This window comes from Panulirus ornatus, chromosome 55, assembly GCF_036320965.1.
Source record: "Panulirus ornatus isolate Po-2019 chromosome 55, ASM3632096v1, whole genome shotgun sequence".
Classification (NCBI taxonomy): domain Eukaryota; kingdom Metazoa; phylum Arthropoda; class Malacostraca; order Decapoda; family Palinuridae; genus Panulirus; species Panulirus ornatus.
In genome coordinates, this window is record NC_092278.1 from 21,234,024 (window position 1) to 21,260,907 (window position 26,884).

The 26,884-nt window shown below is 41.3% G+C and overlaps 1 protein-coding gene and 1 long non-coding RNA gene across 18 annotated transcripts in view; one reads left to right on the plus strand and one right to left on the minus strand.

Annotated features, from left to right (window-relative positions):
- LOC139765526 (uncharacterized) lies at nucleotides 1–22,739 on the plus strand. Its single transcript, XR_011716679.1, has 3 exons — nucleotides 1–125; nucleotides 351–546; nucleotides 19,843–22,739. It is a non-coding gene; the product is annotated as an uncharacterized lncRNA (long non-coding RNA).
- cora (erythrocyte membrane protein band 4.1 like coracle) overlaps nucleotides 22,044–26,884 on the minus strand; it is a 70,699-nt gene continuing 65,858 nt past the window's right edge. For all 17 annotated transcript variants that reach the window (XM_071693046.1, XM_071693035.1, XM_071693049.1 and 14 more), the window contains one exon: nucleotides 22,044–26,409. The gene's annotated coding sequence lies outside the window, so the exon portion shown is untranslated. The remainder of the gene's footprint in view (nucleotides 26,410–26,884) is intronic.

Below are 26,884 nucleotides of genomic sequence, written 5' to 3' on the forward strand. Positions count from 1 at the left end.
ATAGAAAACGGTCTCGTTTCAAAGCAAAACATTGAGTGGTTGATAGAGTGGTCTGTCAAATGATGTAAATAACCCCAAAAGACTCATCTCATCAACGATGGACTCCCGTGATCTTGAGCTTAATGGTATAGTAATGTTATTGTTCAACAGCTTTTCGTATTTGATAATCAGTCAATATGTGTTTTATGTAGTTTTTCACGTTTCCATATCCCTTACCCCTGTCAACCACTTGCCACTTTGAAGTTTTCGCCAGGATAATCAGAGACGCCAGATCTCACATCACTGAATGCCTTAATTATCTTAGTTCTATTGTAGATGAACGATTAGGTATAACGTAGACTATGTTACAGGTGGATTTGAGCTAGTGGCGGCTGCAGCCCCACCAACCTCTAGACCAGATGAAGTGTTGCCCTGCCCCCTTACTTCTGGGTGCAGCATGTCACTTGGATCGTCTACCACTGAGATTAGTGTCAAGCACGCCACTTAGATCACGTCTACCACTGAGATTAGTGCCAGCACGCCACTTGGATCACGTCTATCACTGAGGTTAGTGGTGGTGGTGGTGGTGATAGTTCGAGGGTGGCCTGCTGGAAAATGGAGGGGGTGTGGGGGGAGACGAAACTCAGCAAGATATGAGGGCTTAAAGTCCTATATTTTATATGTGTAGCCTTCTGAATTACCATGGATCTGTTCAAGATATGATAGGTTAGTAGATCAGCTATGATTAACCTTTACATTCCCCCGAGACTCATCATTTTTAGATTAATTTAGATTTAAATTTTCACCAGGACCTCTTTCCTGATGTTCCCCAGGACTTCCTTTTGAAGGAAATGTGGATTCCTTTGGAGTGAGAGTTGCTTGAAGATACTGTACTAATGATACAGCCTGACAAAAGGGACTTTTCACTTTTGGTGTAACCTTGAGCAAACAGTGTGGCAGAACGTAATGTTTCTTATTTATATATCTTTTGAAATGACCAGATAATTTTTTCAAGTTTCTGATAAATGTGTACTGTGTGTTACAGTACATCGTCTCCAGAAACATCATCCACACAGCACAAGATAACAAAATGGAGCTATTGATTTACTACAGACACATAAACACAAGCAACCTGATCATAAGCTGTTCAAAAGTACAAGACACATTACAAGAATCCAATATAGTTTATCAATTCAAATGTCAGCAAAGAAACTTGCAAGCTCCTTACTAAAATGACCTACAAGTATCCAGGCGACTAACCCCATACCCGTATGAAAGGCTCCATCGAACTACATGTCATCAAGAAGCGTGAAACTGCCCGCACACAAGAAATGGTTAAATCTACAAGGATATTACAACATGAACAAGACATAAAAACCTAAATGTCACTGGCACACTAATTAAAAAGGAACAACAACCAGAACACAGGCCAAGACAGACTACTTCAGCTATACTACATCCTAACCCCCCCCCTACATTGTTGCTTTACAACTACTCAAAACTTGGGGCTACATGTATGTCTGCCTACTGGTATTACCCAGTCACACCCACCTACTCACAGTCATTCCCAGCTGCTCCACTGACCTCTCCACATGTTCTTGAAGATGTTACGAAGGACTCAGATAAAAATGGGACAGCCATAGGAGGTATCCTACACAACTTCTACACCCACATAAAAATGAATGTTAGACAACTTGAAATGTTTAGAAAGAATCTGATAAAAAACCACTTACCTGGCTATTTTAACTTTCGCTTCCATGGTTCCATTTGCTGCTAAGTCCTCTCCCAGATATCTACACCACTTCACTTCCTCCAGTTTTTCTCCATTCAAACTTACATCCCTGTTGACTTGTCTCTCAACCCTACTGAACCTCATAAACTTGCTCTTATTCACATTTACTCTCAACTTTCTCCTTTCACACACTTTGCCAAACTCACAGTCACCAGCTTCTGCAGATTCTTACTCGTATCAGCCACTAGAGCTGTATCATCGGCGAACAGCAACTGATTGTAATTACTTCCCAGGCCCTCTCATCCCCAACAGACTGCATACTTGCCCTCTCTCCAAAACTCTTGCATTTAGCTCCCTAACAACCCCATCCATAAACAAATTAAAAACTATGAGGACATCACACATCCCTGCTGTAGACCGACATTCACTCGGAACCAGTCACTCTCCTTTCTTCCTATTCATACACTTGCCTTACGTCCTTGGTAAAAACTTTTTACTGCTTATAGTAACTTACCTCCCACACCATATATCCTTAAGACCTTCCACAAAGCATCTCTATCAACCCAAAGAAGGAACAGAAAAGGGGGCCAAGTGAGGATATTCCCTCTAAGGCTCAGTCCTCTTTTCTTAATGCTACCTTGCTAATGCAGGAAACAGCGAATATGTATGAAAAAACTCAGTCACCAGCTGCTGCAGTTTCTCACCCAAATCAGCCACCAGCGCTTTATCATCAGCGAACAACAACTGACTCACTTCCCAAGCTCTCTCATCTACAACAGACTGCTTACTTGCCCCTCTTTCCAAAACTCTTGCATTCACCTCCCTAACAACCCCATACATAAACAAATTAAACAACCATGGAGACATCATGCACCCCTGCCGCAAACCAACATTCACTGAGAACCAATCACTTTCCTCTCATCCTACTTGTACACATGCCTTACATCCTCGATAAAAACTTTTCACTGCTTCTAACAACTTGCCTCCCACACCATATATTCTTAATACCTTCCAGAGAGCATCTCTATCAACTCTATCATATGCCTTCTACAGATCCATAAATGCTACATACAAATCCATTTGCTTTTCAAGTATTTCTCACATACATTCTTCAAAGCAAACACCAGATCCTTACATCCTCTACCACTTCTGATACCACACTGCTCTTCCCCAATCTGATGCTCTGTACATGCCTTCACCCTCTCAATCAATACCCTCCTGTATAATTTCTTAGGAATACTCAACAAACATACCTCTGTAATTTGAGCACTCACTTTTATCCCCTTTGCCTTTGTACAATGGCACTATGCAAGCATTCCGCCAATCCTCAGGCACCTCACCATGAGTCATACATACATTAAATAACCTTACCAACCAGTCAATAGTACAGTCACCCCCTTTTTTAATAAATTCCACTGAAATACCATCCAAACCCACTGCCTTGCCAGCTTTCATCTTCCGCAAAGCTTTTACTACCTCTTCTCTGTTTACCAAATTATTCTCCCTAACCCTCTCACTTTGCATACCACCTCGACCAAAACAGAGAGTGGTGAGTGTAAGTGAACTTGGGAAGGAGACTTGTGTGAGGAAGTACCAGGAGCAACTGAGTACAGAATTAAAAAAGGTGAGAACAAAGGACGTAGGGGGATTGGGGGAAGAATGGGATGTATTTAGGGAAGCAGTGATGGCTTGCACAAAAGATGCTTGTGGCATGAGAAGCGTGGGAGGTGGGCAGATTAGAAAGGGTAGTGAGTGGTGGGATGAAGAAGTAAGATTATTAGTGAAAGAGAAGAGAGAGGCATTTGGACGATTTTTGCAGGGACATAATGCAAGCGAGTGGGAGATGCATAAAAGAAAAAGGCAGGAGGTCAAGAGAACGGTGCAAGAGGTGAAAAAGAGAGCAAGTGAGAGTTGGGGTGAGAGAGTATCATTAAATTTTAGGGAGAATAAAAAGATGTTTTGGAAGGAGGTAAATAAAGTGCGTAAGACAAGAGAACAAATGGGAACTTCAGTGAAGGGGGCTAATGGGGAGGTGATAACAAGTAGTGGTGATGTGAGAAGGAGATGGAGTGAGTATTTTGAAGGTTTGTTGAATGTGTTTGATGATAGAGTGGCAGATATAGGGTGTTTTGGTCGAGGTGGTGTGCAAAGTGAGAGGGTTAGGGAAAATGATTTGGTAAACAGAGAAGAGGGAGTGAAAGTGTTGCGGAAGATGAAAGCTGGCAAGGAAGCGGGTTTGGATGGTATTGCAGTGGAATTAATTAAAAAAGGGGGTGACTGTATTGTTGACTGGTTGGAAAGGTTATTTAATGTATGTATGATTCATGGTGAGGTGCCTGAGGATTGGCAGAATGCTTGCATAGTGCCATTGTACAAAGGCAAAGGGGACAAAGGTGAGTGCTCAAATTACAGAGGTATAAGTTTGTTTAGTATTCCTGGGAAGTCATATGGGAGGGTATTGAATGAGAGGGTGAAGGCATGTACAGAGCATCAGATTGGGGAAGAGCAGTGTGGTTTCAGAAGTGGTAGAGGATGTGTGGATCAAGTGTTTGCTTTGAAGAATTTATGTGGGAAATACTTAGAAAAGCAAATGGATTTGTATGTAGCATTTATGGATGTGGAGAAGGCATATGATAGAGTTGATAGAGATGCGCTGTGGAAGGTATTAAGAATATATGGTGTGGGAGCCACCCTGCCACACATGAAATGACAACCCCATTCCCCCGCCTGTGCATAAGGTAGCACTAGGAAAGACAACAAAAACCACATTCGTTCCCACTCAGTCTCTAGCTGTCATGTATAATGCACCGAAACCACAGTTCCCCTTCCACATCCAGGCCCCACACAACTTTCCATGGTTTACCCCTGACGCTTCACATGCCCTGGTTCAATCCATTGACAGCACATCGACCCCGGTATACCACATCGTTCCAATTCACTCTATTCCTTGCACACCTTTAACCCTCCTGCATGTTCAGGCCCCAATCACTCAAAATGTTTTTCACTCCATCTTTCCACCTCCAGTTTGGTTTCCCACTTCTGCTCGTTCCCTCCACCTCTGACATATATATCCTCTTTGTCAATCTTTCCTCACTCATTCTCTCTGTGTGACCAAACCATTTCAAAACACCCTCTTCTGCTCTTTCAACCACACTCCTTTTATTACCACACATCTCTCTTACCCTTTCATTGCTTACTCGATCAAACCACCTCTCACCACATATTGTCCTCAAACATCTCATTTCCAGCACATCAACCCTCCTCCGCACATCTCTATCTATAGCCCAAGCCTCACAACCATATAACATTGTTGGAACCACTATTCCTTCAAACATACCCATTTTTTGCTTTCCAAGATAACGTTCTCGACTTCCACACATTCTTCAACGCTCCCAGAACTTTCACCCCCTCCCCCACCCTCTGATTCACTTTCGCTTCCATGGTTCCATCCACTGCCAAATCCACTCCCAGATATCTAAAACACTTCACTTCCTCCAGTTTTTCTCCATTCAAACTTACCTCCCAATTGACTTGTCCTTCAACCCTACTGTACCTAATAACCTTGCTCTTATTCACATTTACTCTCAGCTTTTTTCTTTCACACACTTTACCAAACTCATTCTACAGCCTTTTCAGTTTCTCACCCGAATCAGCCACCAGTGCTGTATCATCAGTGAACAACAACTGACTCACTTCCCAAGCTCTCTCATCCACAACAGACTGCATACTTGCCCCTCTTGCATTCACCTCCCTAACAACCCCATCCATAAACAAATTAAACAACCATGGAGACATCACGCACCCCTTCCGCAAACCAACATTCACTGAGAACCACTCGCTTTCCTCTCTTCCCACACGTACACATGTCTTACATCCTCGATAAAATTTTTCACTGCTTCTAACAACTTGCCTCCCACACCATATATTCTTATATACCTGACATAATGTATAAATACATACACATATATACACATACACAGACATATACACATGTACATATTCATACTTGCCTTCACCCATCTCTGGCAGTACCCTGCCATACAGGAAACAGCATCGCTACCCTTTGCTTCAGCAAGGTAGCGCCTGGAAAACAGACAAAAAAAAGGCCACATCGGGGTCTGGATGTGGAAAGGGAGCTGTGGTTTTGGTGCATTACACATGACAGCTAGAGACTGAGTGTGAACGAAGGTGGCCTTTGCTGTCTTTTCCTAGCGCTACCTCGTGCATGGACAGGAGGAGGGGGTGCCATTTTCATGTGTGGTGGGGTGGCGACGGGAATGGATGAAGGCAGCAAGTATGGATGTGTACATGTGTATTTATGTATGCCTGTGTATGTATATGTATGTATACGTTGAAATGTATAGGTATGTATGGGCATTTATGTATGTGTATGTGGCTTTTATACATGTGTATGTGGGTAGGTTGGGTTTAAAAAGATATATATATATATATATATATATATATATATATATATATATTATTTTGCTTTGTCGCTGTCTCCCTCGTTTGCGAGGTAGCACAAGGAAACAGACGAAAGAAATGGCCCAACATACCCCCATACACAATGTATACACACACACGTCCACACACGCAAATACACATACCTATTCATCTCAATGTACACATATATATACATACACAGACACATACATATATACCCATGCACACAATTCACACTGTCTGCCCCCATTCACTCCCATCGCCACCTCGCCACACATGGAATACCTTCCCCCTCCCCCCTCATGTGTGCGAGGTAGCACTAGGAAAAGACAACAAAGGCCCCATTCGTTCACACTCAGTCTCTAGCTGCCACACAATAATGCCCGAAACCACAGCTCCCTTTCCACATCCAGGCCCCACACAACTTTCCATGGTTTACCCCAGATGCTTCACATGCCCTGATTCAATCCACTGACAGCACGTCAACCCCGGTATACCACATCGATCCAATTCACTCTATTCCTTGCCCTCCTTTCACCCTCCTGCATGTTCAGGCCCCGATCACACAAAATCTTTTTCACTCCATCTTTCCACCTCCAATTTGATCTCCCACTTCTCCTCGTTCCCTCCACCTCCGACACATATATCCTCTTGGTCAATCTTTCCTCACTCATTCTCTCCATGTGCCCAAACCATTTCAAAACACCCTCTTCTGCTCTCTCAACCACGCTCTTTTTATTTCCACACATCCCGCTTACCCTTACATTACTTACTCGATCAAACCACCTCACACCTACACATTGTCCTCAAACATCTCATTTCCAGCACATCCACCCTCCTGCGCACAACTCTATCCATAGCCCACGCCTCGCAACCATACAGCATTGTTGGAACCACTATTCCTTCAAACATACCCATTTTTGCTTTCCGAGATAATGTTCTCGACTTCCACACATTCTTCAATTTATTTTTTCTTTTCTTTCAAACTATTCGCCATTTCCCGCGTTAGCAAGGTAGCGTTAAGAACAGAGCACTGGGCCTCTCAGGGAGTATCCTCACCTGGCGTCGTTCTCTGTTCCATCTTTTGGAAAATTAAAAAAAACAAGAGGGGAGGATTTCCAGCTCCCCGCTCCCTCCCCTTTTAGTCGCCTTTTACGACACGCAGGGAATACGTGGGAAGTATTCTTTCTCCCCTATCCCCAGGGATAATATATATATATATATATATATATATATATATAAGTATACATATGTGAGTAGGAGAGACAGCCAAACGGCGTTATTGGATTACATGTTAATTGATAGGCGCGTGTAAAAGAGAGAGTTTTGGATGTTAATGTGCTGAGAGGAGCAGCTGAAGAGATGTCTGATCACTGTCTTAGGGAGGCAAAGATGAAGATTTATAGAGGTTTTCAGAAAAGAAGAGAGAATGTTGAGGAGAAGAGAGTAAGTGAGCTTAGAAAGGAGACTTGTGTGAGGAAGTACCAGGAGAGATTGAGTGCAGAATGGCAAAAGGTGAGAGCAAATGTCATAAGGGGAGTGGGGGAGGAATGGGATGTATTTAGGGAAGCAGTGATGGCTTGCACAAAAGATGCATGTAGCGTGAGAAAGGTGGGAGGTGGGCAGATTAGAAAGGGTAGTGAATGGTGTGATGAAGAAGTAAGATTATTAGTGAAAGAGAAGAGAGAGGCATTTGGACGATTTTTGCAGGGAATTAGTGCAAATGACTGGGAGATGTATAAAAGAAAATGGCAGGAGGTCCAGAGAAAGGTGCAAGAGGTGAAAAAGAGGGCAAATGAGAGTTCGAGTGAGCGAGTATCATTAAATTTTAGGGAGAATAAAAAGATGTTTTGGAAGGAGATAAATAAAGTGCATAAGGCAAGAGAACAAATGGGAACATCGGTGAAGGGGGCAGATGGGGAGGTAATAACAAGTAGTGACAAAGTGAGAAGATGGAGCGAATATTTTGAAGGTTTGTTGAATGTTTTTGATGATACATTGGCAGATTTAGGGTGTTTTTGTTGGGGTGTTGTGCGAAGTGAGAGGGTCAGGGAGAATGGTTTGGTGAACTGAGAAGTAGTGAAAGCTTTGCAGAAGATGAAAGCCAGCAAGTTGGCAGGTTTGGATGGTATTGCAGTGGAATTTATTAAAAAAGTGGGTGACTGTGTTGTTGAATGGTTGGTAAGGATATTCATTGTATGTATGGATCATGGTGAAGTGCCTGAGGATTGTCAGAATGCATGCATTGTGCCATTGTACAAAGGCAAAGGGGATAAAGGTGAGTGTTCGAATTACAGAGGCATAAGTTTTTTTTAGTATTCCTGGGAAATTATATGGGAGGGCATTGATTGAGAGGGTAAAAGTATGCACAGAGCATCAGATTGGAGAAGAGTAGTGTGGTTTCAGAAGTGGTAGAGAATGTGTGAATCGTGTTTGCTTTGAAGAATGTATGTGAGAAATACCTGGAAAAACAGATGGATTTGTATGTAGCATTTATGGATCTGAAGAAGGCATATGATAGGGTGGATAGAGATGCTTTGTGGTAGGTTTTGAGAGTATATGGTGTGGGAGGTAAGTTCCTAGAAGCAGTGAAAAGTTTTTATCAAGGATGTAAGGCATGTGAACGAGTAGGAAGAGAGGAGAGTGATTGGTTCCCAGTGAATGTCGGTTTCAAACAGGGGTGTGTGGTGTCTCCATTGTTGTTTAATTTGTTTATGGAAGGGTTGGTTAGGGAGGTCAATGCAAGAGTTTTGGAGAGAAGGGCACATATGCAGTCTATTCTGGATGAGAGGGCTTGGAAAGTGGGTTGGTTATTGTTTGCTGATGATTCAGCGCTGGTGGCTGATTTGGGTGAGAAACTGCAGAAGCTGGTGACTGGATTTGGGTGAGAAACTGCAGAAGCTGGTGACTGAGTTTGGTAAAGTAAGTGAAAGAAGAAGGTTGAGAGTAAATGTGAATAAGAGCAGGGTTCAGTAGAGTTGAGGGACAAGTTAATTGGGAGGTAAATTTGAATGGAGAAAAACTACAGGAAGTGAAGTGTTTTAGATATCTGGGAATTGATTTAGCAGCAGATGGAACCATGGAAGTGGAAGTGAGTCACAGGGTGGGGGAGGGAGCGAAGGTTCTGGGAGTGTTGAAGAATGTGTGGAAGGCGAGAACATTATCTTGGAGAGCAAAAATGGGTATGTTTGAAGGAATAGTGGTTCCAACAATGTTATATGGTTGCGAGGCATGAGCTATAGTTAGTGTTATGCAGAGGGTGGATGTGTTGGAAATGAAATGTTTGAGGACAGTGTGTGGTATGAGGTGGTTTGATCAAATAAATAATGTAAGGGTGAGAGATGTGTGGTAATAAAAAGAAAGTGGTTGAGAGAGCAGAAGAGGGTGTGTTGAAATGGCTTGGACACAGAAAATGAGTGAGAAAAGATTAACAAAGAGGATATATGTGTCAGAGGTGGAGGGAACAAGGAGAAGTGGGAGAGCAAATTGGAGGTGGAAGGATGGAGTGAAAAAATATTTAGCGATTGGGGCCTGAACATACAGGAGGGTGAAAGATGTGCAAGGAATAGAGTGGATTGGAACGTTGTGGTATACCAGGTCAACGTGCTATCAGTGGATTGAACCAGGGCATGTGAAGCATCTGGGGTAAACCATGGAAAGTTTTGTGGTGCCTGGATGTGGAAAGGGAGCTGTGGTTTCAGTGCATTACACATGACAGCTAGAGACTGAGTGTGAATGAGTGTGGCCTTTGTTGTCTTTTCCCAGCACTACCTTGTAGGGGGGAATGCTATTTCATGTGTGGTGGGGTGGCGACAGGAATGAATGAAGGCAGCAAGTATGAATATGTACATATGCATATATATACATATATGTCTAGGTATGTATATATGCATGTGTGGGCATTTATGTATATACATGTGTATGTGGGTGTGTTGGGCCATTCTTTCATCTGTTTCCTTGCGCTACCTCGCTCATGCGGGAGATGGCGATTAAGCATAATTAAAAAAGAATAAAAATATTTTTAATAAAAAAAATAGGGGAGGAAGGATACTTCCCACACATTCCTCACGTGTTGTAGAAGGCGACTAAAGGGAACGGGAGCGGGGGGCTGGAAACCCTCCCCTCCTTGTATTTTAACTTTCTAAAAGGGGAAACAGAAGAAGGAGTCACGCGGGGAGTGCTCATCCTCCTCGAAGGCTCAGATTGGGGTGTCTAAATGTGTGTGGATGTAACCAAGATGAGAAAAAAGGAGAGATGGGTAGTATGTTTGAGGAAAAGAACCTGGATGTTTTGGCTGAGTGAAACGAAACTCAAGGGTAAAGGGGAAGAGTGGTTTGGGAATGTCTTGGGAGTAAAGTCAGGGGTTAGTGAAAGGACAAGAGCAAGGGAAGGAGTAGCACTACTCATGAAACAGGCAGGAGTGGTGGGAGTATGTGATAGAGTGTAAGAAAGTAAACTCTAGATTGATATGGGTAAAACTGAAAGTGGGTGGAGAGAGATGGGTGATTATTGGTGCATACGCACCTGGTCATGAAAAGAAAGATAATGAAAGGCAAGTGTTTTGGGAGCAGCTGAGTGAGTGTGTTAGTAGTTTTGATGCTCGAGACCGGGTAATAGTGATGGGTGATTTCAATGCAAAGGTGAATAAAGTGGCAGTTGAGGGAATAATTGGTGTACATGGGGTGTTCAGTGTTGTAAATGGAAATGGTGAAGAGCTTGTAGATTTATGTACTGAAAAAGGACTGGTGATTGGGAATACCTGGTTTAAAAAGAGATATACATAAGTATACATATGTAAGTAGGAGAGATGGCCAGAGAGCGTTATTGGATTACGTGTTAATTGATAGGCATGCAAAAGAGAGACTTTTGGATGTTAATGTGTTCAGAGATGCAACTGGAGGGATGTCTGATCATTGTCTTGTGGAGGCGAAGGTGAAGATTTGTAGAGGTTTTCAGAAAAGAAGAGAGAATGTTGGGGTGAAGAGAGTGGTGAGAGTAAGTGAGCTTGGGAAGGAGACTTGTGTGAGGAAATACCAGGAGAGACTGAGTACAGAATGGAAAAAGGTGAGAACAAAGGACGTAAGGGGAGTGGGGGAGGAATGGGATGTATTTAGGGAAGCAGTGATGGTTTGCGCAAAAGATGCTTGTGGCATGAGTGAGTATTTTGAAGGTTTGTTGAATGTGTTTGATGATAGAGTGGCAGATATAGGGTGTTTTGGTCGAGGTGGTGTGCAAGGTGAGAGGGTTAGGGAAAATTATTTGGTAAACAGAGAGAGGTAGCAACAGCTTTGCAGAAGATGAAAGCCGGCAAGGCAGCAGGTTTGGATGGTATTGCAGTGGAATCTATAAAAAAGGGGGGGTGACTGTATTGTTGACTGGTTGGTAAGGTTATTTAATGTATGTATGACTCATGGTGAGGTGCCTGAGGATTGGCGGAATGCGTGCATAGTGCCATTGTACAAAGGCAAAGGGGATAAGGATGAATGCTCATATTACAGAGGTATAAGTTTGTTGAGTATTCCTGGTAAATTATATGGGAGGGTATTGATTGAGAGGGTGAAGGCATGTACAGAGCATCAGATTGGGGAAGAGCAGTGTGGTTTCAGAAGTGGTAGAGGATGTGTGGATCAGGTGTTTGCTTTGAAGAATGTATGTGAGAAATACTTAGAAAAGCAAATGGATTTGTATGTAGCATTTATGGATCTGGAGAAGGCATATGATAGAGTTGATAGAGATGCTCTGTGGAAGGTATTAAGAATATATGGTGTGGGAGGCAAGTTGTTAGAAGCAGTGAAAAGTTTTTATCGAGGATGTAAGGCATGTGTACATGTAGGAAGAGAGGAAAGTGATTGGTTCTCAGTGAATGTAGGTTTGCGGCAGGGGTGTGTGATGTCTCCATGGTTGTTTAATTTGTTTATGGATGGGGTTGTTAGGGAGGTGAATGCAAGAGTTTAGGAAAGAGGGACAAGTATGAAGTCTGTTGTGGATGAGAGAGCTTGGGAAGTGAGTCAGTTGTTGTTCGCTGATGATACAGCGCTGGTGGCTGAATCATGTGAGAAACTGCAGAAGCTGGTGACTGAGTTTGGTAAAGTGTGTGAAAGAAGAAAGTTGAGAGTAAATGTGAATAAGAGCAAGGTTATTAGGTACAGTAGGGTTGAGGGTCAAGTCAATTGGGAGGTAAGTTTGAATGGAGAAAAACTGGAGGAAGTAAAGTGTTTTAGATATCTGGGAGTGGATCTGTCAGCGGATGGAACCATGGAAGCGGAAGTGAATCATAGGGTGGGGGAGGGGGTGAAAATCCTGGGAGCCTTGAAGAATGTGTGGAAGTCGAGAACATTATCTCGGAAAGCAAAAATGGGTATGTTTGAAGGAATAGTGGTTCCAACAATGTTGTATGGTTGCGAGGCGTGGGCTATGGATAGAGTTGTGCGCAGGAGGGTGGATGTGCTGGAAATGAGATGTTTGAGGACAATGTGTGGTGTGAGGTGGTTTGATCGAGTAAGTAATGTAAGGGTAAGAGAGATGTTTGGAAATAAAAAGAATGTGGTTGAGAGAGCAGAAGAGGGTGTTTTGAAATGGTTTGGGCACATGGAGAGAATGAGTGAGGAAAGATTGACCAAGAGGATATATGTGTCGGAGGTGGAGGGAACGAGGAGAAGTGGGAGACCAAATTGGAGGTGGAAAGGTGGAGTGAAAAAGATTTTGAGTGATTGGGGCCTGAACATGCAGGAGGGTGAAAGGAGGGCAAGGAATAGAGTGAATTGGATTGATGTGGTATACCGGGGTTGATGTGATGTCAGGGGATTGAATCAGGGCATGTGAAGCGATTGGGGTAAACCATGGAAAGTTGTGTGGGGCCTGGATGTGGAAAGGGAGCTGTGGTGTCGGGCATTATTGCATGACAGCTAGAGACTGAGTGTGAACGAATGGAGCCTTTGTTGTCTTTTCCTAGCACTACCTCGCACACATGAGGGGGGAGGGGGATGGTATTCCATGTGTGGCGAGGTGGCGATGGGAATGAATAAAGGCAGACAGTGTGAATTGTGCGCATGGGTATATATGTATGTGTCTGTGTGTGTATATATATGTGTACATTGAGATGTATAGGTATGTATATTTGCGGGTGTGTATGTATATACATGTGAATGGGGGTGGGTTGGGCCATTTCTTTTGTCTGTTATCTTGCGCTACCTCGCAAACGCGGGAGACAGCGACAAAGCAAAATAAATAAATATAAATATATATATATTTATATATTACATATATAAATATATATTCCTCGCGTGTCGTAGAAAGCGACTAGAGGGGACGGGAGCGGGGGGCCGGAAATCCTCCCCTCCTTGTATTAACTTTCTAAAATGGGAAACAGAAGAAGGAGTCACGCGGGGAGTGATCATCCTCCTCGAAGGCTCAGAGTGGGGTGCCTAAATGTGTGTGGATGTAACCAAGATGTGAAAAAAGGAGAGATAGGTAGTATGTTTGAGGAAAGGAACCTGGATGTTTTGGCTCTGAGTTAAACGAAGCTCAAGGGTAAAGGGGAAGAGTGGTTTGGAAATGTCTGGGGAGTGAAGTCAGGGGTTAGTGAGAGGACAAGAGCAAGGGAAGGAGTAGCAATACTCCTGAAACAGGAGTTGTGGGAGTATGTGATAGAATGTAAGAAAGTAAATTCTCGATTAATATGGGTAAAATTGAAAGTTGATGGAGAGAGGTGGGTGATTATTGGTGCATATGCACCTGGGCATGAGAAGAAAGATCATGAGAGGCAAGTGTTTTGGGAGCAGCTGAATGAGTGTGTTAGCGGTTTTGATGCACGAGACCGGGTTATAGTGATGGGTGATTTGAATGCAAAGGTGAGTAATGTGGCAGTTGAGGGAATAATTGGTATGCATGGGGTGTTCAGTGTTGTAAATGGAAATGGTGAAGAGCTTGTAGATTTATGTGCTGAAAAAGGACTGATGATTGGGAATACCTGGTTTAAAAAGCGAGATATACATAAGTATACTTATGTAAGTAGGAGAGATGGCCAGAGAGCGTTATTGGATTACGTGTTAATTGACAGGCGTGCGAAAGAGAGACTTTTGGATGTTAATGTGCTGAGAGGTGCAACTGGAGGGATGTCTGATCATTATCTTGTGGAGGCTAAGGTGAAGATTAGTATGGGTTTTCAGAAAAGAGGAGTGAATGTTGGGGTGAAGAAGGTGGTGAGAGTAAGTGAGCTTGGGAAGGAGACCTGTGTGGGGAAGTACCAGGAGAGACTGTGTACAAAATGGAAAAAGGTGAGAACAATGGAAGTAAGGGGAGTGGGGGAGGAATGGGATGTATTTAGGGAATCAGTGATGGATTGCGCAAAAGATGCTTGTGGCATGAGAAGAGTGGGAGGTGGGCTGTTTAGAAAGGGTAGTGAGTGGTGGGATGAAGAAGTAAGAGTATTAGTGAAAGAGAAGAGAGAGGCATTTGGACGATTTTTGCAGGGAAAAAATGCAATTGAGTGGGAGAAGTATAAAAGAAAGAGACAGGAGGTCAAGAGAAAGGTGCAAGAGGTGAAAAAAAGGGCAAATGAGAGTTGGGGTGAGAGACTATCAGTAAATTTTAGGGAGAATAAAAAGATGTTCTGGAAGGAGGTAAATAGGGTGCGTAAGACAAGGGAGCAAATGGGAACTTCAGTGAAGGGCGTAAATGGGGAGGTGATAACAAGTAGTGGTGATGTGAGAAGGAGATGGAATGAGTATTTTGAAGGTTTGTTGAATGTGTCTGATGACAGAGTGGCAGATATAGGGTGTTTTGGTCGAGGTGGTGTGCAAAGTGAGAGGGTTAGGGAAAATGATTTGGTAAACAGAGAAGAGGTAGTAAAAGCTTTGCGGAAGATGAAAGCTGGCAAGGCAGCAGGTTTGGATGGTATTGCAGTGGAATTTATTAAAAAAGGGGGTGACTGTATTGTTGACTGGTTCGTAAGGTTATTTAATGTATGTATGACTCATGGTGAGGTGCCTGAGGATTGGCGGAATGCGTGCATAGTGCCATTGTACAAAGGCAAAGGGGATAAGAGTGAGTGCTCAAATTACAGAGGTATAAGTTTGTTGAGTATTCCTGGTAAATTATATGGGAGGGTATGGATTGAGAGGGTGAAGGCATGTACAGAGCATCAGATTGGGGAAGAGCAGTGCGGTTTCAGAAGTGGTAGAGGATGTGTGGATCAGGTGTTTGCTTTGAAGAATGTATGTGAGAAATACTTAGAAAAGCAAATGGATTTGTATGTAGCATTTATGGATCTGGAGAAGGCATATGATAGAGTTGATAGAGATGCTCTGTGGAAGGTATTAAGAATATATGGTGTGGGAGGCAAGTTGTTAGAAGCAGTGAAAAGTTTTTATCGAGGATGTAAGGCATGTGTACGTGTAGGAAGAGAGGAAAGTGATTGGTTCTCAGTGAATGTAGGTTTGCGGCAGGGGTGTGTGATGTCTCCATGGTTGTTTAATTTGTTTATGGATGGGGTTGTTAGGGAGGTAAATGCAAGAGTCCTGGAAAGAGGGGCAAGTATGAAGTCTGTTGGGGATGAGAGAGCTTGGGAAGTGAGTCAGTTGTTGTTCGCTGATGATACAGCGCTGGTGGCTGATTCATGTGAGAAACTGCAGAAGCTGGTGACTGAGTTTGGTAAAGTGTGTGGAAGAAGAAAGTTAAGAGTAAATGTGAATAAGAGCAAGGTTATTAGGTACAGTAGGGTTGAGGGTCAAGTCAATTGGGAGGTGAGTTTGAATGGAGAAAAACTGGAGGAAGTGAAGTGTTTTAGATATCTGGGAGTGGATCTGTCAGCGGATGGAACCATGGAAGCGGAAGTGGATCATAGGGTGGGGGAGGGGGCGAAAATTTTGGGAGCCTTGAAAAATGTGTGGAAGTTGAGAACATTATCTCGGAAAGCAAAAATGGGTATGTTTGAAGGAATAGTGGTTCCAACAATGTTGTATGGTTGCGAGGCGTGGGCTATGGATAGAGTTGTGCGCAGGAGGATGGATGTGCTGGAAATGAGATGTTTGAGGACAATGTGTGGTGTGAGGTGGTTTGATCGAGTAAGTAACGTAAGGGTAAGAGAGATGTGTGGAAATAAAAAGAGTGTGGTTGAGAGAGCAGAAGAGGGTGTTTTGAAATGGTTTGGGCACATGGAGAGAATGAGTGAGGAAAGATTGACCAAGAGGATATATGTGTCGGAGGTGGAGGGAACGAGGAGAAGAGGGAGACCAAATTGGAGGTGGAAAGATGGAGTGAAAAAGATTTTGTGTGATCGGGGCCTGAACATGCAGGAGGGTGAAAGGAGGGCAAGGAATAGAGTGAATTGGAGCGATGTGGTATACAGGGGTTGACGTGCTGTCAGTGGAGTGAATCAAGGCATGTGAAGCGTCTGGGGTAAACCATGGAAAGCTGTGTAGGTATGTATATTTGCGTGTGTGGACGTGTGTATGTACATGTGTATGGGGGGGGGGGGGTTGGGCCATTTCTTTCGTCTGTTTCCTTGTGCTACCTCGCAAACGCGGGAGACAGCGACTAGGTATTAAAAAAAAAAAAAAAAAAAAAAAAAAAAAAAAAAAAAAAAAAAAAACATAATTCATAGTCTGCCCTTATTCATTCCCATCGCCACCCCGCCACACATGGAATAACAACCCCCTCCCCCCTCATGTGCACGAGGTAGTACTAGGAAAAGACAACAAAGGCCACATTTGTTCACACTCAGTCTCTAGCTGTCATGTAATAATGCACCGAAACCACAGCTCCCTTTCCACATCCAGGCCCCACACAACTTTCCATGGTTTACCCCAGATGCTTCACATGCTCTGGTTCAATCCATCGACAGCATGTCAACCCCAGTATACCACATTGTTCCAATTCACTCTATTCCTAGCACTCCTTTCACCCTGCTGCATGTTCAGGCCCCGATCAATCAAAATCTTTTTCATTCCATCTTTCCACCTCCAATTGGGTCTCACACTTCTCCTCGTTCCCTCCACCTCTGACTCATATATCCTCCTGGTCAATCTTTCCTCACTCATTCTCTCCATGTGACCAAACCATTTCAAAACACCCTCTTCTGCTCTCTCAACCATACTCTTTTTATTACCACACATCTCTCAAACCTTATTAATACTTACTCGATCAAACCATCTCACACCACATACTGTCCTCAAAAATCTCATTTCCAGCACATCCACCCTCCTCTGCACAACTCTATCCATAGCCCACGCCTCGCAACCATATAACATTGTTGGAACCAATATTCCTTCAAACATATCCATTTTTGCTTTCCGAGATAATGTTCTCGACTTCCACACATTCTTCAACACTCCCAGAACTTCCCCCCACCCTATGATTCACTTCCGCTTCCATGGTTCCATCCGCTGCCAAATCCACTCCCAGATATCTAAAACACTTCACTTCCTTCAGTTTTTCTCCATTCAAACTTACCTTCCAATTGACTTGGCCCTCAACCCTACTGTACCTAATAACCTTGCTCTTATTCACATTTACTCTCAGCTTTCCTCTTACACACACTTTACCAAACTCAGTCACCAGCTTCGACAGTTTCTCACAAGAATCAGCCACCAGCGCTGTATCATCATTGAACAACAACTGACTCACTTCCCAAGCTCTCTCTTCCACAACAGACTGCATACTTGCCCCTCTTTCCAAAATTCCTGCATTCACCTCCCTAACCACCCCATCCATAAACAAATTAAACAACCATGGAAACATCACACACCCCTGCCGCAAACCTACATTCACTGAGAACCAATCACTTTCCTCTCTTCCTACATTTACACATGCCTCACATCCTCGATAAAAACTTTTCGCTGCTTCTAACAACTTGCCTCCCACACCGTATATTCTTAATACTTTCCACAGAGCATCTCTATCAACTCTATCATGTGCCTTTTCCAGATCCATAAATGCTACATACAAATCTATTTGCTTTTCTAAGTATTTCTCATACATTCTTCAAAGCATATATATATATATATATATATATATATATTTTTTTTTTTTATACTTTGTCGCTGTCTCCCGCGTTTGCGAGGTAGCGCAAGGAAACAGACGAAAGAAATGGCCCAACCCCCCCCATACACATGTATATACATACGTCCACACACGCAAATATACATACCTACACAGCTTTCCATGGTTTACCCCAGACGCTTCACATGCCTTGATTCAATCCACTGACAGCACGTCAACCCCGGTATACCACATCGCTCCAATTCACTCTATTCCTTGCCCTCCTTTCACCCTCCTGCATGTTCAGGCCCCGATCACACAAAATCTTTTTCACTCCATCTTTCCACCTCCAATTTGGTCTCCCTCTTCTCCTCGTTCCCTCCACCTCCGACACATATATCCTCTTGGTCAATCTTTCCTCACTCATTCTCTCCATGTGCCCAAACCACTTCAAAACACCCTCTTCTGCTCTCTCAACCACACTCTTTTTATTTCCACACATCTCTCTTACCCTTACGTTACTCACTCGATCAAACCACCTCACACCACACATTGTCCTCAAACATCTCATTTCCAGCACATCCATCCTCCTGTGCACAACTCTATCCATATATATATATATATATATATATATATATATATATATATATATATATATATATTTTTCAAACTATTCGCCATTTCCCGTGTTAGCGAGGTAGCGTTAAGAACAGAGGACTGGGCCTTGGAGGGAATATCCTCACCTGGCCCCCTTCTCTGTTCCTTCTTTTGGAAATTAAAGAAAAGAGAGGTGTCTCCTGCGCCAGCTGCAAGGCAGCACAAGGAAACAGACGAAAGAATGGCCCAACCCACCCACACACACATGCACACACATACACATCCACACACGCACATATATATATAGGAAGTTATCAAAATGCCGTACAATCTAAACATGTTCAGATTCCCCTGTTGTGTATTTTGATAAATTTATGAAAAAATATAAACCTTCACTGCAAAATTCAATTTCAATTATGTAACCCCAGAACCCCTTTCATGTGGATCATGCAGCTTTATAGCTGTAATAAAATCAGTTTCTAAAAAATGACAAACTCCTTTGAAGTGGAAAGTTCCTTGACGCGACTTCTCCTTTTTTAACTTCATTCAAGTGGAACTGGGGAACATCCCTTTACCACTTACATCCATCAAAACATTTTCTAATGATAAAATTTGCTTCACTTACTAAATATTTTCCTATATAAAAAATATAAAAATTTTTCCTATAACACATATAGTTTTCTAAAATCTTATTTGTAAACAAGGCTAATTTCATTAACTGAATCCAAGGTACAATATCATATATTTCATTCTACAAACAGTACATTCACTGCTAATCAAGCATAACTAAAACAAAACAGCAATTCAGTGAGAGAAAGAAAGCAAATCTATTTAGAGTACTGTTAGCAGTGATGTACATGTTGATTATTCTGACACCCTAAGCAGTGAGCTAACTATTTCGTCGTCTTTTTAGATCAACACTTGCTTAACTTGGAGATTGTAATCACTAATACATCCAGAGAAGACACTTCTTAAATGGTTATGATGAGTATGATCAGAAAGGTAATGTTATTTAATTAAAGAAGATACTAAACACAACAAAAGTCATCACAACTTCACCTTTATCATTTACAAATTTTATGTGAATAGTATTTCATATGATTTATCTGTTTCAGGTAAGAAGATCATTGATATCTGATGAACTCAATGGTTTAACTTCAGACTTTGACAGTGCTGAGAGGGATGAAGTGTTCATTGTCTGCATGGGAGACATCACTGAACCAAAAGCGTTCAAAGAAGTTGGAACCATCATATTTGGACTGGTTGTATTGTTCGTAGTAAATATTCTTATATATATATTTATTATCCCTGGGGATAGGGGAGAAAGAAGACTTCCCACGTATTCCCTGCGTATTTTAAAAGGCAACTAAGAGGGGAGGGAGCAGTGGGCTGGAAATCCTCCCATCACGTTTTTTTAATTTTCCAAAAGAAAGAATAGAGAAGAGGGCCAAGTGATGATATTCCCTCTAAGGCTCAGTCCTCTGTTCTTAATGCTACCTCACTAATGAGATGGGAATGGATGAAGGCAGCAAGTATGAATATGTACATGTGCATATATGTTTATGTCTGTGTATGTATACGTTGAAATGTATAGGTATGTATATGTGTGTGTGTGGGCATTTATGTATATACATATATATGTAGGTGGGCTGGGCCATTCTTTCATCTGTTTCCTTGCCCTACCTCGCTAACGCAGAAAACAGCTACTAAGTATAATAAAAAATAATAATATATATTTATTTATTAATTTATTTTGCTTTGTCGCTGTCTCCCGCGTTTGCAAGGTAGCGCAAGGAAACAGACGAAAGAAATGGCCCAACCCACCCCCATACACATGTATATACATACATGTCCACACATGCAAATATACATACCTATACATCTCAATGTACACATATATATACACACACAGACACACACATATATACCCATGCACACACTTCACACTGTCTGCCTTTATTCATTCCCATCGCCACCTCACCACACATGGAATACCATCCCCCTCCCTCCTCATGTGTGCGAGGTAGCGCTAGGAAAAGACAACAAAGGCCCCATTCGTTCACACTCAGTCTCTAGCTGTCATGCAATAATGCCTGAAACCACAGCTCCCTTTCCACATCCAGGCCCCACACAACTTTCCATGGTTTACCCCAGACGCTTCACATGCCCTGATTCAAACCACCGACAGCACGTCAACCCCGGTATACCACATCCATCCAATTCACTCTATTCCTTGCCTGCCTTTCACCCTTTTGCATGTTCAGGCCCCAATCACTCAATCTTTTTCACTCCATCTTTCCACCTCCAATTTGGTCTCCCACTTCTCGTTCCCTCCACCTCTTTGCTTATGTCAGAAGTCTTGGCATTTATGTCAACATTTCAAGCATATAGAATGTCAAAATGGAACACTGAGTACATATGATAGAATATTTCCTAGAGCTATCAGGTGTTGAGAGGAAAGTGTTTCATTTCCTGAAGGTCTAACTGACAAATATCAGTCCTTTGCTTGTGTTTAACCAATTTCACCTTAAACCAGCAAATTGATTTGTGTCAGGGAAGGATAACCCCAAAGATAATTGTGTTCACACCAAATGGTTTATACTGACCAAGCTGGAAAGAAAGCCATTCAGGTAAATTGGATGAGGGCTTGCAAGTGCAGAGATACATTCACCTGTTCAAAGCTGACCAGCAAGATGTCAAGTTGAAGTGCTTGTCAGTGGTGCTTGATATGTCCTGTGCATCTTTAGAGAAGATAGAAAAATATGGAGGTAACATATACATGCAGCCTTCTGTTGTGGATCATCTGCTTGCTCACCCAGTCCTTGCAAATGTATGTCATCTTTCACACATTCAGTTTGGTGTGTACAACTCTCAACTGTACCGAACAGTGGAGCAAAGCTCATCTTGAAGTGGCTGCTGCATCACATAGCAATGGTGGATGAATCTTTTGTTACTACAGGAAATGCTAAGAAAGGAAGACTTCAGAAGCCATCATCATGATTGGGTGTTCATTCCCATCCTCACCCTCAAGACCTGCATTGATATACTTGAAAGTAGCCTGAGAACAACAAGGGAGCAAGAATTGTGTGACATTTTCAAGAGGAACATCAACATCTTCATGCACTGCATAATGGTGGGTGTGATTTTTATCATTGATATTGCTACTGGGCCTCTTTAAGCCCAGAATCACCTTTTACAGACTTGTGGCATTTGCTGTTTGTACTGTAGTTCCAGATGTGTTGACTTTATGTCATTGCATAAAAATCCATTCGGGAACATGTAATTTATTCCAGATATCTAATAGGAAAAAAATCACTTGAACTTACCTAACATTTATTTTTTTAGAAAGAAAAAATTGTTACAACATGTGTTCAAAGCTGCACTCATATAATCTGTTTTGTGTATATTTATAATTTCATATAGCATTGAAGATATTTAGATGAAAATGAGCTCAGCTAAGTGAAACATAAAAATCTGGTGCATTTACTTAAGAGATTCACAAGTTTGTACACTTGGTATAAATGTTTAACTGAAGTGCACATACTCACAAGAAAATGACAATTCATGCAATTCTGCATTAATCACTATGGCTTATTATTCTGGAGTTGGTGCATATATGAGTGAGTCGGAAGTCACATCCAGCCCATTCACTCTGCCGTCTCATTTTCAAATCTAACCTACAGATAATGCAAAATAACCTTTGATTCTACAGGATGCCCACGATGCCTCCTCAGAGTTTGAGTAGTAAGACACACTTATTGGCCAATTTCATTCAAACTGCACTACAGGCAATTTGCTCTGTGCTAGGCTGGCTGCAAAAAATAAAGCTCAAACTCTGACAAAGAATTGGGACATTACCACCATGGATCACATTGGAATTTAATGTACCTAAGAACTGCTCTAAGGTTAAAATGGTAACATCTTAACTGAACATAATACTTTGGAGCTACCTCTCAAACATATGTATATGTACACACACATACATACATACATACAAACACACACACATACATACATACATATATATATATATATATACCCTCAAAGTTGATTTTTAAATTTTTAAATACCTCATACAGACAGAGCTACATATAAGAACAAAAGTGAATTTTATTCCAATGTTCTCTAATAGATACCAATTCATTATTTAACCTCTTAGCTGCATTTTAAAACCTTCAACCAAAGAGCAAATGACAGGGCAGGTACTTTCTAGTGATCCACAGAACCAGACGCTTTGCATTAGAATGTGAACCATAATCCCTCAGTGTAATAACAGCAAATGCATTTATAACTCTGACATATCAAGCATAATAAAAATATTCAAGTTCACTCGTTAATGACCATGATGGAAGAAAATATGCCTGTGTGTTCACCCACATCAAGTCAGAATTCCATGACAGCACAAAGTAAAACCTAATATAGGCTTCAAGTATACTAATTGTCTCATTTACTCATTATCCGTTTTACTACTTTATCTAGATTCTGACATCAGTCAAGGAAGATCTAATGAAGGTGAGCACATCATAACCTTAAGCATTGCACTATGTGTTGCATAATGATAAGCTTGATCAATTATCATAATCAATCAGCTTCTGAACAAATTAGGCATTTGAAATAATTAGTTATTCGAGAAGGAATCAAAAGTCGAAGATTGAGTGAAAGTAAGTGAGCATACAGCTTGAGGAAAAGGAAGGACAAACTTACTGGTCCATCAGAAATTAAAGATTATCTCATCTTACTGCTACAGAATCTCTCTCCTCTGTACTGACATAACAGACCTTACAAATATCCCAGGTTTATGGGAATGGGGAGGGGGGATAGTTCCATTGTAATGGTAGCAGGCACTTGTGACCCAGACATAAATTACGAAAGACAAATTTCCTCCAAGTCATTTCCAAGTAACCTGTTTCACTAAAGTTACGTGTACCATGACTTGAGGATCACCCAACCTCAGACTGTCACAAATGCATCGGACAAGCATTTGATATTCATCCTCTACCATCAACATTATATTTCAGCATTATGCATATATCTAATTGATGCATTATATATATAATATATAATATATATATATATATATATATATATATATATATATATATATATATATATATATATATATATATAAATCATTTGCTTGCCTTTTTCTTACAAATATCTTTAATACCCAAATCAAACACTGCCAGAACATCTGTGGATATGCATATGGAATTATGATTGGAAAGCAAAGTCCATCTACATGAAGATATACCATAAATTCTACCTGATAATGTATAAGAGAGGCACTTCCACAATTCTACCTTACCTATCAGTAGTCTGATCTGCCATGTATTTAGTTTAGTAAGGAAATGGTCTGGAATGAACCTTGTACATACATATAATTAACTATTTTCACTCAAGACTGGAAGCATTTTCAAAATAAAATAAAAAGTTTACATTAACTTATTCCTTTTTACAGAGCTGTAATGAGAAGGCAGTTCAAATAACTGCAGTGAAACATCTTTAACTTGTAGGTTTATGCAAAGTCTCTGTCAGTGCTCTTAGGTTTTCAATTATTATCCTCAGGAACACACATGACATCCTGCTTAATGTCCATGCAAAGTAAATTGTTCTTACTAATCCTCATCATATCCTAGTAAAATCTAAGCTGTTAATGAGATTCTGAACATATTACCCTGCTCAATACATGACAAGCAGCAGAGAATAATATTTTTGCCTGCAATCACAGTTCTAATATGAAGAATTTCTTATCCTTAGTACATACAAAAGCTCAATTGATCAAAGTTGTAAAACCGAATGTTTTCATACAAGGATAAATAGCTAATGTCCAGAAAATTCCAGCTGCCATATACTAATAATGAGAGGCTACATAGTAGTTACAGAAGTGACTTTTATATCTGCCCCATCTTTATAAGCACTCCCCTTTCATCTGTATTCCTTGGATCTCTGCCTGCCCTGTAAGCAATAGCTACCCAGCCACTGCTAATGTTTCAGGTCACAACACAGTGAGCTGCCTTAATAGAAATATATAGTGTCGAGATCAGGCCGTGTGGAGGGCACTTTGTATGAGGCAACATGCTGTGTAGATAAAAGGCCAAGAAAGGTAAGAATTGAAAAAAAAAATAAATAGCCTTTTTGCTTTCTCAGTTCCATGGGATAGTGTCTATCCTTCACAGAGGGAAGGTTTGGCTTAATTTACAGCTAAGATAAGAGTATCCACCTCAACCCAAAACAACCAAGCTGCCCTTGATATAACAGAGACATGGTGTAGTCTGGAGTAGAGACGAGAGTAACCACATCTGCACATAACATACCAAATTGCCTATGAATGGAACCCAGGTCTTAAGGCCTGCATACCTCTATTATCTCTGTCATATACCTAGATCAGAACATATCCTAATGAATACAAATATAACATGAAAAAAAATTTACAAAACAAATCTGTGAAACAATACATACTGTGCCTAACAACATCAAAACTGAATAGATATATAAAGGCAAAACAATATCACTAATAATGACATACACCCACCAAAGTAATGTATTGACACTGGGAAGCTTACAAAGAACTGGTGCTGCAATATCACAGGAAGCGCCCTTTTTTATGTTCAGCTTCCTTGACCTTGCACCCAAGATATAAAATAGTATCCTTAAAACTGGGTATCATTATTTGAAACCACATTACACCATGAAATTTAGCAATATGCTACAAAATGAAGATAAATACATTTAAAAAGTCTTCTAAACCCAGTTTGTTTGTTTTTTCTACATATTTAGACATACTGACCTTTTCATTGATATATATATGAGCAAATCTTCAAACTACCATTATTTAAGTATTGATTCTTTCCTGGGATTGCTATGCTCTTTCCAAAAACTGAGAATCTAATGCACATATTTACGACATTGCTAATTTTCAGCCCTTTTTTTATGCCATAAACTACTGATGAAAAATGAAGATAATCTTAAGTTTACGGTTATTTTAGCTGCAAATCATAAGAGGCAATGGTCACATAAACAGAAAATAAAAAATACCAATAACATTGGAACTTACACAGCCAACCTAAATCACGCCTATAGTACAACCTCCGACACACTTTCAGCACAAAAAGAAGCAGGAAGATCTGAGTGCATATACTGTAATTAAAAATACACTCCTCATCCAGAACAAACATCCCAGGTTTAGTTTCACTTCCTCCTTCAGAAAAGGGGATCTCAATTTTTAAATAGACCCAGCCAATCACACTGACAATGACAGGGCTCAACTGCTCCGAGGCCCATAAAATTCCAGGAAATTTCCAATACCTCCAGGAAGTGTACAAACCCAATACGATGCCAAACACTGATGAGTCTGCTAGCACAAAACGTTTCCTGCTAAACAGAGCTTACATCTTGGTAAGTTTGCAAGCATTTTTCAACTTAAAAATAGATAAGAGAAATATGAGCCTACTATGGCAGTCTACTGCAGTGCTTTTCAGGTTGGGGTGTATTTTGTAAAAATCAAGAAAGTGAAGAAAACAAGACCTGAATGCTATCACCATAATACCTACAGGGTTCACTAGCACATTGTTTTAACATGGCAAGGTTCTTAAAGCCTAAGGTTTTGCTACCTCAGTAATGCTTACCAGTAACTTCCCCATATCACACTGGATCCAGCAGCAAAACTACGGCAGTAGGAAAATCTGTAAAGAAAAATTATTTTATTCATAAACGAAAATGTGGAACCTATGACACTTTAAAGGAAAAAAATATGGCAACCAAATGAAAATACAAACTTTAATGTGTACCTAACTGCTGCTCCTCCCTCAGTGTGGTAGCTATATGAACAACAAACAATGGTCTCATTTGCACATATCCACTCTAGCGATCATAAAAGCCTAACAACCACAGCCATGCCCTTAGGGACAATTCCATATTCTACCTTGAACAGGCCCTAAACCCAAAAGCCTCTCTTACTTCATCTTCCAATCTTCTTGGTCCCTTTATTTCATCCTTCCATCATCATTCTCATGCCTCCCTCCACTTCTTCAATATTGATAAAAATCCCCATTTGACCACAACATCCTTGGCTTTCTGACTCTGACCACTTTCTACCACAACAATCTCTTGCAATGTAATTCCTTACCTGCCTTACATTGAATAATGTCCTCAGGCCCT